Source organism: Thermobia domestica, chromosome 10 (genome assembly GCF_964235325.1).
Source record: "Thermobia domestica chromosome 10, izTheDome1.hap1.1, whole genome shotgun sequence".
NCBI lineage: Eukaryota > Metazoa > Arthropoda > Insecta > Zygentoma > Lepismatidae > Thermobia > Thermobia domestica.
Window position 1 is genome coordinate 219232350 of NC_137463.1, and position 12162 is coordinate 219244511.

The following is a 12162-nucleotide window of genomic DNA, read 5'->3' on the forward strand; positions in this document are numbered from 1 at the left end:
ACACCATTTATTATGCACAAAGTTAATGATTTAACCTCTTTATGGCCTACAATGGACTTGAATTAAGATATTGATCGTATTTTTTTTAATGTGCCATGTAATCGTCGACTATGGAATAAATCGTCCAGAGTTCTTTTCCTTTTATTGAATAAATAAAAGAAAAGTCCGTCGAGCGCCATAATATACAACGGTATGTTGTATATTTTTACTTGTAACAATTATTAACTTGTAATTTTGGGCTATAATGTGTTTTGAATATTTTAAATATACACTAGGCAGGTTCTGCTAATAGAAGAAGAGAAAGAAAAAGAAATAATATAGTTATGATGTTAATACCTAAAAAGATTATTCAAATGTTTTTATGTAATCAAAATCTTGACGTCGTCGTCATGACAACAAAAATAAATAGAATTATCGTGTGAGTTAAGCAGACATCTTAAAAAAATTGTGTAGAAGAAAAATATACACTTCTCCATCACATTTATTAAACTAAGTGTATAAAAGGTAATTGATGTGTTTTAATGGCTCAAAATTAAGGTGATTAAGAACCATTATCGTTATACATTCCGCTGCTCCACGTTGTTGCAAATCTGCAAGGGTGCTGCCATCTGGTTTTACTGAAACCCAGCATCCTGTTCGAGAGGGAGTCATGTCAGGCCCATCTGATAATAATTCTAGGACACCACCAAAAAATATGAAAGAAGCACAAACTTTGTAAAAGTTTTGTATTTTTATTCAAATTTACTGGTTATTTATTGAATGGATCTTAAATTTTTTATACGTGACCTTCAGTTTAACGTGAGATTTGAATCACATGAGCTTCTACCAGGAATTGAACCCGAATCTCCCTAAAGGAATACGTGTGTGTTACCGAAAAAAAATCTACAAACACAATAGGTCATTTTGCTACGTGCATGGCGACTTAAGCTTTTTAGTGTTGGAAAAGACTCCGTGGTCCAATCTTAGTAGTTTTCAACAGACGTCGCGCGCGTCAATAGGTATGGACATGTAAGCATTTGTTCTTCTATTTTATAGTGGAAATCGAGTAAAACAGTGTCAGTAATATGAGTATGTGTGTGTGTGTGAGAGAGAGAATGCACGTATAAGTGAAAAGATGTTCTTTGTAACGCTTGTACAGTTTAAATATCTAGAGAGTAATAATAGTTAATTAGCAATTACGGGAAGAAGTCAGATTTACTTAAAGTAAAGATTGGTTGGATTGGAGTTCCCATATGAGACGTGGACCCAGGGATGTACACAGAGCATGGATCTTGGAGGTCCGGATCCACCCCAAACCCCAACTTTTCTCTTAATTTAGATTAATTTCAGGGATGGTTATGCAAATTTTATATAATTTATCCTCTCATACTGAATTTGGGTCCCCAAAAGCTTTAGTCTGCAAGTGTTCAAGCTTTATAAGTTAGTGTGCAACTCTAAAAACTGGGGGCCGTGGAGTATTACCACTACTTTATTCTTTACTGATTTTAACTTCCCGTTGAGAAGTCTCAAAGAAAATGTAGAAGTTATTACACCAAAATCAAAAATTTTAAACTAAAAATATCCTGGAATATTTTTTTTAAAATTTCGAGGAGGGGTATGAATTCACATTTTCATTCTTGACAGGATTTAATGCTAACCTGTGGGGATATTCCCAATGGTATAAAGAAAATATATTTTTTCTTATAATAGAGATTTTTTTACGTAGTATATAATGGAAAATCGTCTTGGAAGTACGTGTGTAAACGTGCTACACGGGATGAATTTTGTCTCCTATTATCCAGGTTGAACTTGATGGATTGCAACCTCAATCTACCTAGGATAGGATTATTCCTGCCAGTGGAAGGAAAATGAAGTGAAAATCTTTAAGTTTTATGTCCCACGATTATGGCGGTTATACTAAAGGAAACGGAGAAATGAATTAAATGGTGAAATGAACAAAGTAGGGGGAAATGAAAGAACCCCGAGAAAACCCACACACACAGTGTTTGTCCACCACAAAGTTCACTTGGTGCGAGCTGGGGTCGAACAGAGGACTCCACGCACAAGGGGTCAACACTCTACCACTGAGCCACTGTGGCCCTCCATACCTCCACTGGAAGGAAGGAACATACCAAGTTTAATCAAGATCGGATACATTTTACGAGGGTAATCGTGGAGCAGATGGACGGACAGATGCACAGATACGCAAATGCCAATGAAATCGAATAGTAGAAGCTTCGATAGTTCTCTCTTCAATTAAGAGAATAGATTTTTTACAAATACTCTTGGGGGGGACACGGTGGTTCAGTGGTAGACCGTTTACATCTGGTTTGTGGGGGTTCTGGTTCTATCCCCGGCCAAGTAAGAATGTGGTGGACAACATCGTGTCTGTCTGTTTTGTCGGGTACCCCCTGTTTTCTCCCACATTCTCATTCCACCAATTATTCCATCATCATTTACTTGCCTTAATCATCTGTCTCTCTTAGCCTAATAGGCATAATCGTGGGATGTTAAACTGAAACATTTAATTTTTTTTAAATTATTTTGCAGAAATAAGTATTGTACTGACGATTATCAAAATAATGGAAACGCCTGTAGTTGGCAACACGTTAGATGTGTGAAGATGATAACACTGAAAATGCGTGTGCAGCACCTGGTTGGTAGTAGTATACATTATAGCCCAAAATTACAAGTTAAAATCGTGTATTGAAGCAGGCAGACGGGGCTTAGTGGTAGAAACTTGGGCATGTGAGTTTGTGGTGGAGAACATAATGTCCGTGGGTTTCCTCGAGATTCTCCCGCAATCTGACTTCACCGAGCATTTCATATTCATTCACTTTCATTTATCATCTGTCTCCTTTAGCCTTAAGGGCATAACCGTGGAACGGTAAACTACAAACTTCATTTCATTATCATTTGGGAAATCATAACGTTACGGAAATGTACAGATTTCTTGAATCACCCTATATAATTTGGTTCTTATGCATAGTTTTAGTCTACAATCTCTAATAATAATAATAATAATAATAATAATAATAATAATAATAATAATAATAATAATAATAATAATAATAATAATAATAATAAGGAAATATGAATATTCTGTTAGGCAGTATCATTTTTGCATTCAACTTGTAACAAATAACACTGGAATAAAATTTGAATTGTTCTATGTAAGGATAAGAGCACCTGTCTTGACTGAGTAGACGTAAAGCGGGAAAGTGCATTTGAAACATGGAAAATAAGATTCAAAAATTAATCCATGGTTATAGTGTCGATTGCCCTTGCTTTCATTAGGGTCTGTTACAACTGTAGAGCAGGGTATTCCTTTCGAAAGAAACACTGAATACAAGCATCCTACCTTGAATGTTGTAACTTTTGCTATGGACGCCGCCTCCAAGCATTGTACTTGCATCCTCTGCGTATTTTGTCTCTATTATCGATTAGTCGCTCCTTTAAGTTCCATTTTAACATGCGCGTGGGTTCCCTAAAGCTCTTCAAGTCTTCCGAAGCAACAAGTATGAAATTATCAGATGCTCACGTAACGCATAGCTCATTCATAACTTCAAATGCACCTTATTTATTAATTTTTCTATATCGTTCAAAATTACATTTTCCACGTATGACTAGAAAATATATGATGTAACTGTTAGAAAACCATGTGTCTCACCATAAGGAGAGGTTATACAACAATTTATAGGATTAGTTACACAAGTTGGAAAAGTTATACAACAGTGTCGATCAATTTCGCACGTCCTGTTTATCGGATTAATAATTCTGCAGGTCTCGAGCTTTTTCACACAGTACTCCTATCAATCACGTGATTCATTCTGAAACTACTTTCACTATAGTGGGGAGGATGATACAGAAGAAATGTGAAGTAAGAACAGAGAAAGAGCAAACATAAGCTAAAATAAATACAAACAATTGTAATTAATACTAGAGAAGAATAGTTTAGAAAATGTTTCAAATGTTTCACTTTCACTAAAGGAATAATAAAGAAAATAAAAATAACTAAGAACACAACAAAGAACAAAAATGAGCAAACAAAAGTTATAGTAGAGAAGAATTGAAAAATAATAATAAACAATGGGAAACTGAAATAAATAAGATAAAAATAATAAAAACTAACGCAAATTGAAGATGTAAAAAAAAGAATAAATAAGAACAGATGAAAATAAATAAGAACAGAAAAAGAATAACACTAGGTAACAAATTTGAACATCGTGTTTGCTACAAGAGAATTAAAATCTGTTTCTTATTGATTTTTTTTCGCTGATTTCAAATTTGTTTTCAGTTTCTGTCTATAGGGCTCAGTTTTTGAGTAACAGACACTTCAACTCGAAGTCCTATTGTATTGTGATATATCGTATTATATATTATGTATACTCACCTACAATGTAACCTTCGTTGAAATTCTGCGGTATTTTGCATTAAGTAGGTCCCTTTTTATGTTCCAGCAATAATCTGCCAGCATCCTGGAATTCCTTCTGCCTTTATAATGACTTTCCATGGTTGCCAACTGTTTGGTGTGACCTTTCCCCATGCTCATCACTGACAGCTCCAAGATTGCTAGGAAACAAGTTCAAGTGAGAGTGTAAAAAATGGATTTTGAGAGACATACGGCATTCCATTTTCTTGTAGGTTTGTAAGAGTTCTCTTACAAGCACTTCATAGTTTTCGGATCTATAGTTACCACGAAAGTTTTTGAGCATGTAGGCAAAAAATTTTGTTATGCATCCAACTCTTTTGGATTTAAACAACTTCAAACGTTGGATCGTCCAGTAATGTTCGAATTTGGATACCATTGAAGGTGTCTTCCTTTATTTAAAAGCTTACATACATCTACATCCATTTTCCTCTTCTTCCTCTAAGTTTCATTTGTCAGGTACCACTGGAATGGTAAGTCCTTCACTGTTGGACCAAACCAGAAACCAGGCACGGAAGTTTGGGGGGAGGGGAAATATGAATATGTTAGGGTGGCCAAGTCATTAAAAATTCTCTTATAAATATCTAAATTGTGCATTTTATACAGTCCAAATTTTATACACTTTATCAGTGTACAAAGCAGTCTAAAATTTTAGAATACTTTATCAGTACACATAGCAGTATAAAGTCTTACGGCATCTTATTACTAGAAACAGCACTTATATTTCTCGGAAGAGGCAGAATCCTTTCTTGAAACACTAAACTATATATTTCAGCCAATAAAGTCTTATTTTGAAAAAGATGCGTAGAATAGGCAACATTAGGCACTAAAGCAATTATTTAGGTAGGAAGGGGAGAAATAGGCAAAATAAAACTGGCTTAAATTGAAACTATAACCCTCAGTTTAAACTTTAAAACATTATTTTTAATCATATCTTTAATATTAAAGAATAGACATTTTGCCTAACATCCGGTCTTTAATAATTAGGAATAGAAGATAGAACAATCACAAATTAAAATAAATAAAGAATAAAATAAGCAGCACATCAGAGAATTTAGTCTGGAAGTTCAAAAATCGAAGAAAAATGTGCTCACCCGAGAGCATAGAAAAATGTTGTGATTTGTGAAACACACAACATTAGCACCATACTCCAAGGCGATTCTAAAAACAACCTTATCATCTTGTCATTTTTCGAGCGAACAGCAGGTTGTGAAGGTGGAATCTTCATACTTCTGAACATCTTCTATCCATTTTGTATATACAATTCATAGCTTATTACTCCAGCTTTCGGAGATAGTCGAAGCTTCTCAAGCATTTTTTAATATATCCGCCATTTCCTAATTTCTGTAGAACTAACTGCAATCGTTCATCAAGACATATGTAAGTTTTTAAACAATGGGCTCCGATTTGATTAACAAAAGTGCTTATTTTATTCTTTATAGTAGAGGATGACTTTATTGTTGACATACATTAATTTCCGAAAATACAGCTTTTAACCAACTTAGCCACAGAATACCTTGATAGTCAACCTGTAGGAACGATATCAATTTCCGAAAACACTGGAGTGGAAACGTATTTGACATAATGAATCACGTGATTGACAGGTGGACCGTATGAAAATGCACGACACCTGCAGAATGGTTCATTCGATAAACAGAACCGTGCCAAATTGCTCGACAATGGGCACCGTGTGAAAATGCACAGAATATGTGTCTTTATTTCAAAGAAAAATATAACATAATACAAAATAAAAATCATAGCCTGGATTAAAGTTTAGGTACCAAAATGACAATACACACACACACACACACACACATATATATATATATATATATATATATATATATATATATATATATATATATATATATATATATATATATATATATATATAGGGTGTTAATGAACTATACCGAGAAACTGTAAGAGGTGATTCTTTACATCTGAGAAAAAGTTCATATGGACCTGCGGGGAAAAGTACATAGTTACAGAGCTAGGGCTGTCCAAAATCTCGAAAAAGCCAAATTTCAATAGGTTCTATTTCGAATTTGAGAAACTGTGGATGGTGGTCCTTATCAGCGTAAAGGAAGTCACGTATAGGCAATCCAAAAATGCATATTTCATTAATGTTCATGCCATCAATCGAATTTTGAGATATGCTCTGATTTATGATTGGTCCAAAGTAGGCAAGCGATAAGCCTTGATAGCAATGAACACGGAATCGTTTAGTGTGGTGTCGGAAGTGTTAAGAATCGGGCTCTTGTACTCGGGAAAACGCGTGCTGCAATGTTTTCTTTCACGCTTATATGTGAAGAAAACGTGAAATATACTGTGCCAAAATGCATCGCATCATATGTTACTCCGAACACAAAACAACATGGAGCGCGGAGCTGCCAGTTCCTAACACTTCCGACTTCCCTCCGAAGCTTTGGATATCCATTCTTGTCAAGGCTTACCTCTTGCCTACTTTGGACCCTTCTTGAAATCAAGGTATATCTGAAAACTCTATTGACAGCATATCTAAGAATTACACCTGTAGGGAATACCCTGTACACCTTTTGAAAATTGATGAAATGTACACTTTTGGATTGTGTGTGCGTGGCTTCCTTTATGCTGCTAAGGACCAACATCCACAGTTTCTGGAATTCGAAATAAGGCCTATTGAAATTAAGCTTTATCGCGATTTTGGACAGCCCTAGCTCTGAAACTATGCACTTTTTGCCATAGGTCCATATGAACTTTTTGTCTTATTTTGATGTGAGGAATCACCTCTTAAAGTTTGTCGGTCTAGTTCATTAACACCTTGTGTATATATATACAACCAGGAGTATATATACAACAACGAGTATATATACAACCAGGAATAGACATACACACGTATACACACGAGGTCTCTCGAGGATCTAAGTTATACAGCGTATATGTGTTTTCGTTGTGGGAGGCCCGTGTTCGATTTCCGGTGGGAGCTCATTCGGTTTCGATCCTACGTTAAGTTGTAGGTCCACGTATGATACATGCATAGCCTCGGTGTTGGAAAAGACGTTAAACTATAATCCTATTCAATGTATATACATATACATATACACAAATAGCAATTAAGTCAAATGCATTTAATTTTTTTTAAATAAAGATTTCCATAGTTATGTTCTTCTGTAGAATCATTTCCAAATTACGTAATACCATATAATTAGATATTGTATCTTGCAATTATTCCACAGGTATGTTAAATTTAAGTTTATTTTAATTGTCTAAGTTGAATAGGCACGGATTTCTGTTTACAACTTGAAACGAAACTATTGAAACGATTCATTAACTTGGCTTTGCATGTTTGTGCATACACTAATTCAAGTTATTATGAAAAGTATTTAAAACACAAGCATACATACCCACACAGACACACATATACATGAACAATTTTCTTTGTATTGAATTCAAAACCTTTCATTAAGACTGAACGTAGCAAAGAACCCACAAAGGATGCTTCTATGACGGTTTTCTTCCTTTTCTGTCTGTATGAGTAGTTCTTAACTTGACTTAGATTTTATTCTTAATACGAAGAAAATTATTCTTCTATATTTTTTATACATCTTGGTTAAGACATTACATTAAGGCAATCATTCATCTACGTATATTTAGCAAATGATTTATGATACATATCGAACAAGAAATATCTGGATCTTGAAGGAAAAACAAGAAATGAATAACAAAGATAGTTTGAATAATGAATATCACAGAAGGAGATTTATTCAGAAGAAAATGTTACCATTGTTTTCATCTTCTGTGATATAAAATACTCAATGACTGTGGTTTACCTCAAATAGTTGAAATATTAATAATGTTGCTAAAGTTTTTTTTTTTGAAACCATTTACGGTATTTCATTAGACGCCCACATTGGAGATTTGTTATGAATGAAGGAGAAATATCTGTTTAGACCGAAACAAAAGTCCTCAAAACTATGGACCAAATTCCTACGGACGAGTTTGTGATCTTGAACTTGTAAGCCACGAGAAAATAATCGTATTAATGTTATTCCATGTTGCAAAGAAATAGGTGAGATTTGTTGAGTAAAGAGGGCACAACTACAAGTTTGATCTAGTTACGTAAATAAGTTTTTCGCATCCAAAAACCATAAACTCACCCCAATTTATAAAACTCTTTATAGCCTCTCCCTAACATGTGTTTTTGCAAAGTGGATTACAGACGAACTTTCAAAATAATTTTCATTTAAAAAAAATCGTAAATGAGTTTTTGTCAAATCGCAACGAAATAAAACCACTTTCTCGAATCAAAAAGCAGGTTCCATTTTATAAAAGTTATAATTTTATCCTCTAGATGGGATTTTGCAAAGTCGATTCTAGACCTACCTAACTAGATTCTAGTCGATTCTAGGCTATATATATAAAGATCACCGTGACGCTATTCCTATCTTCGCGTTTCTTCATTCATTCAGGATAGAATATCCAAAATCAATGGAGTGAAATTGTGTACTATGGAATTCTTCTGATCCAGGACAACACCCGCCCACACACAGCTGCTCGTACGGTTGAAACAATTCAAAGATTTCGATTCAAATTATTCAATCATCCCTCTTTTAGCCCCGACCTTGCTGCCATCGATTGCTTTCTTCCTTTTCACTTAAAAAAAGTGGCTTGCAACGGAGCATTTCAACGACAGTGAAGTGCTCAAGATATCAGTTCTGGACTTGCTGTACTTTCACGTGGCAGATTTTTATACAGAAGATATACTGGAGCTTGTGCCACACTACCAAAGCTGTCTGGAGATTTATGGTAACTACGTCGTAAAATAACCAAGATATGTATTTGTATATCAATCACAACCCTAGTAGCAGAAACAAACTTCCAAACCGCTTGCTGTAAGCTTGAATTGCAAGTCGGTCAAGCTTGCATCCAGTTTGATTGGAAAACGTGCCAGCATGCCGCAAGATGGATTCCAGTAACGAAGTTACATGGAGACAACCCTGCATTCAGTGTTCCATTCAAGGTTGACGCAAGCGTTATAAACCCGATGAATCATGGAGCTCCCTCGTGGCTAAGCGGTTAGCATACGCGCCTTTGGCGTGGGAGACCCGGATTCGATTCCCGGCGGGAGCTCATGTGGTTCGGATTCCACGTTAATCAGTAGGTCCACGTCTCATATAGCCTCGCTGATGAAAGGGACGCTAAACTAAAAATCAACTCAACTCAATGGATGCATTTAGGCTAACTGATGAACTAGTAATTGTTTCCAAAACATTTCGTATAACGTAGAAATTTGAATACGCAACAATAATGATGACATAAGCTTCATACCCACGTTTCTGGTCTATAAGGGAAAGGTCTGGAACAGTGACGGTGAATTTCTAACACAACACGGACCAGAACAAAATATGAATCACACTTGGGAACCATTTTCTTTAACAACTTTCGTTACCTCCAGGTTTCACTGAATGCGCGTAAATCATACATTTTCTGAATCTTTATTGTATATTCTCGGTAACCTGCTTATTCTTTCATGTGTCTAGGACAATTACAGCCTAAGGCACGAACATTTGAAAGTAGGTATATGAAATATGCATTTTGACAAAACTCGGCGAGAGGCCAATGACTTCACTTTATACAATGGGAGGCAAGTGAATGATGATGAAAAAATTGGTGGATTGAGAATGTATCCGAGAAAACCAGGGACACGATGTTGTCTATCATAAACTTACTTAGATGGGGTTCGAACTAAGGATCCTACGCATCCGAGGTAAGCGCTCTACCCTGAGAAAAAAGGACAGCCACTGCACCCCCTGAAAAAAGAAAGAAAACATGAAACTTTATTCAACATGCGGTATTACCAGGTTCCATCTAAAACAATGTGTTTGTGTTGCTTTTTCCGTCCTGTTGAAGAGGAAAAGAAGAGAATGCAAAAGGAAAATTTCTGTATAATCGTACCCTAGAATAATGTTTCCCTTGAACTCATTCTTACGGACACTTGATTGTATTTCTGACTGAATGACCCACAAGTATTAAAACGAAACAAACAAGCAATTTTATTGTATACAAGAACTGAGCTAAAATCGCATTAAATTCCGTGCATATCGCTTTGCATTATGTTGTGTGCAAAGTAAGTACCTTGGGTAGACAGGCATGTCTCTTTCAACAATGCATTACTAACAGAATATGTGAGTCTAGAATCTTCGTTCTACCGCGAATAACATAGAAAATGCTTGAGAGCTTCTTTGACAGTCCATTCGCAGGTTCCTTTGTAGTGTGTGTTCTGTGGGTGTCCCATGAGAGTTGGTTTCTTCGAAAGTATGCAAATATCAAATGGGAGAGAGAGCTGAAATTCCACTTTCTATTTTCTTTCTTTTGATTGGGTACTGCGTTTTAGAAGCTTAAAACAAAACTAATGTATGTTGTTACCTGCGGAAGTTCAAGGTTTGGATTATTTAGTACGCCCACGAATACATAATAAAAATGGGAAACAATTGTACTAGGAAGGTAAACACACCATCATCAAACATGTTAGGAACGCTATATTTTGTATTGACATTTTCCTTTGTTGTCCAGCACAGGGGTGCCCATCCCCCCCAAAGCTGATGGAGCACTCCCCCCCCAAAGTGATGCCACTTTTGAGCTGGTTTTCAGTTTACCGCAGTCCCTGGAAAATGTAATCGCACAAACAGAAAATTATACAAAATATTATCATTAATTCATTTATTATACATCATGTAGCAATTGAACAGCATTACTTATTAAGTGTCGTACATGGTATAAATAAGAAATAAATAAATGTTCCCAGAAGAAAATGGGTAAATTACCTACACAAAGCGATAAACCGACCAGCCCATCCTTTCATATAGCAACTTGCGCGGTACTTCATTCATGGAGTTTCTAAGCAGAGGGTAGGGGCATTCATTCTGGAGATTAAAAAAGAAATCGCATCGTGTTCCAATGTTATTCTGACGACTGCAAAATTACTTATTCGACGTTAGAGTAAAATTCTTCCCCAATTTTTTATTCCCCCCCAATTTTTTTCTCGATGGCACAACTTGCGCCATTCATCCCTCCTGTGGGCGGCCCTTCTCTCTTAAAACGAACCAGCCTTTCCTTTCATACGGCTACTTGCGCGATTCATCGAGTATCGAAGCAGGGGGTACGGGGGTTCACCCCGGAAAATTTTTGAAAATTAGCTTCTCAAAATCGTGTTTTAATGCTATTCCGACAGTAAAATTGCTAGTTCAAAAGTAGAGTAAAATCCCCCCCAAAATTTTTCTCAATGGCGCAGCTTGCGCCATACATCCCCCCTGTGGGCGGCCCTGGTCCAGCAGCATGTAATAATAGCAAAGACAAGTATCATGATGGTCTGTAATTAAGGTTGCCAATTCTGGAAAATAAAATTACCGTCACCCCCTCAAAATTCTCTATGATATAGGCCTAAAGGTGAAATATCCATCCATGGGAAGGAAATGAATTATCGTCGGCAAAAGTGCATTAGCACGTGCGTTCTGCATGTTCTTAGTACATTCACTAATAAGCTTAATAGATATATTGTGCCAAAAATGAGAAACTGAAGGCGGTATTGATCATTTTACTGTATTTACCAGTAACTGCCACTTCTTTAAAATTATCGAAACAGATGACCAAAAGTATATTACGTGACAATTTTAGGTTTACAAAATGAAATTTACTCTTTAAACTTATACATTACACTACAGATAATTACTTTATGAAGTCCTAAGGAATGAAGTTGGAAGTTTTAAGGCAAG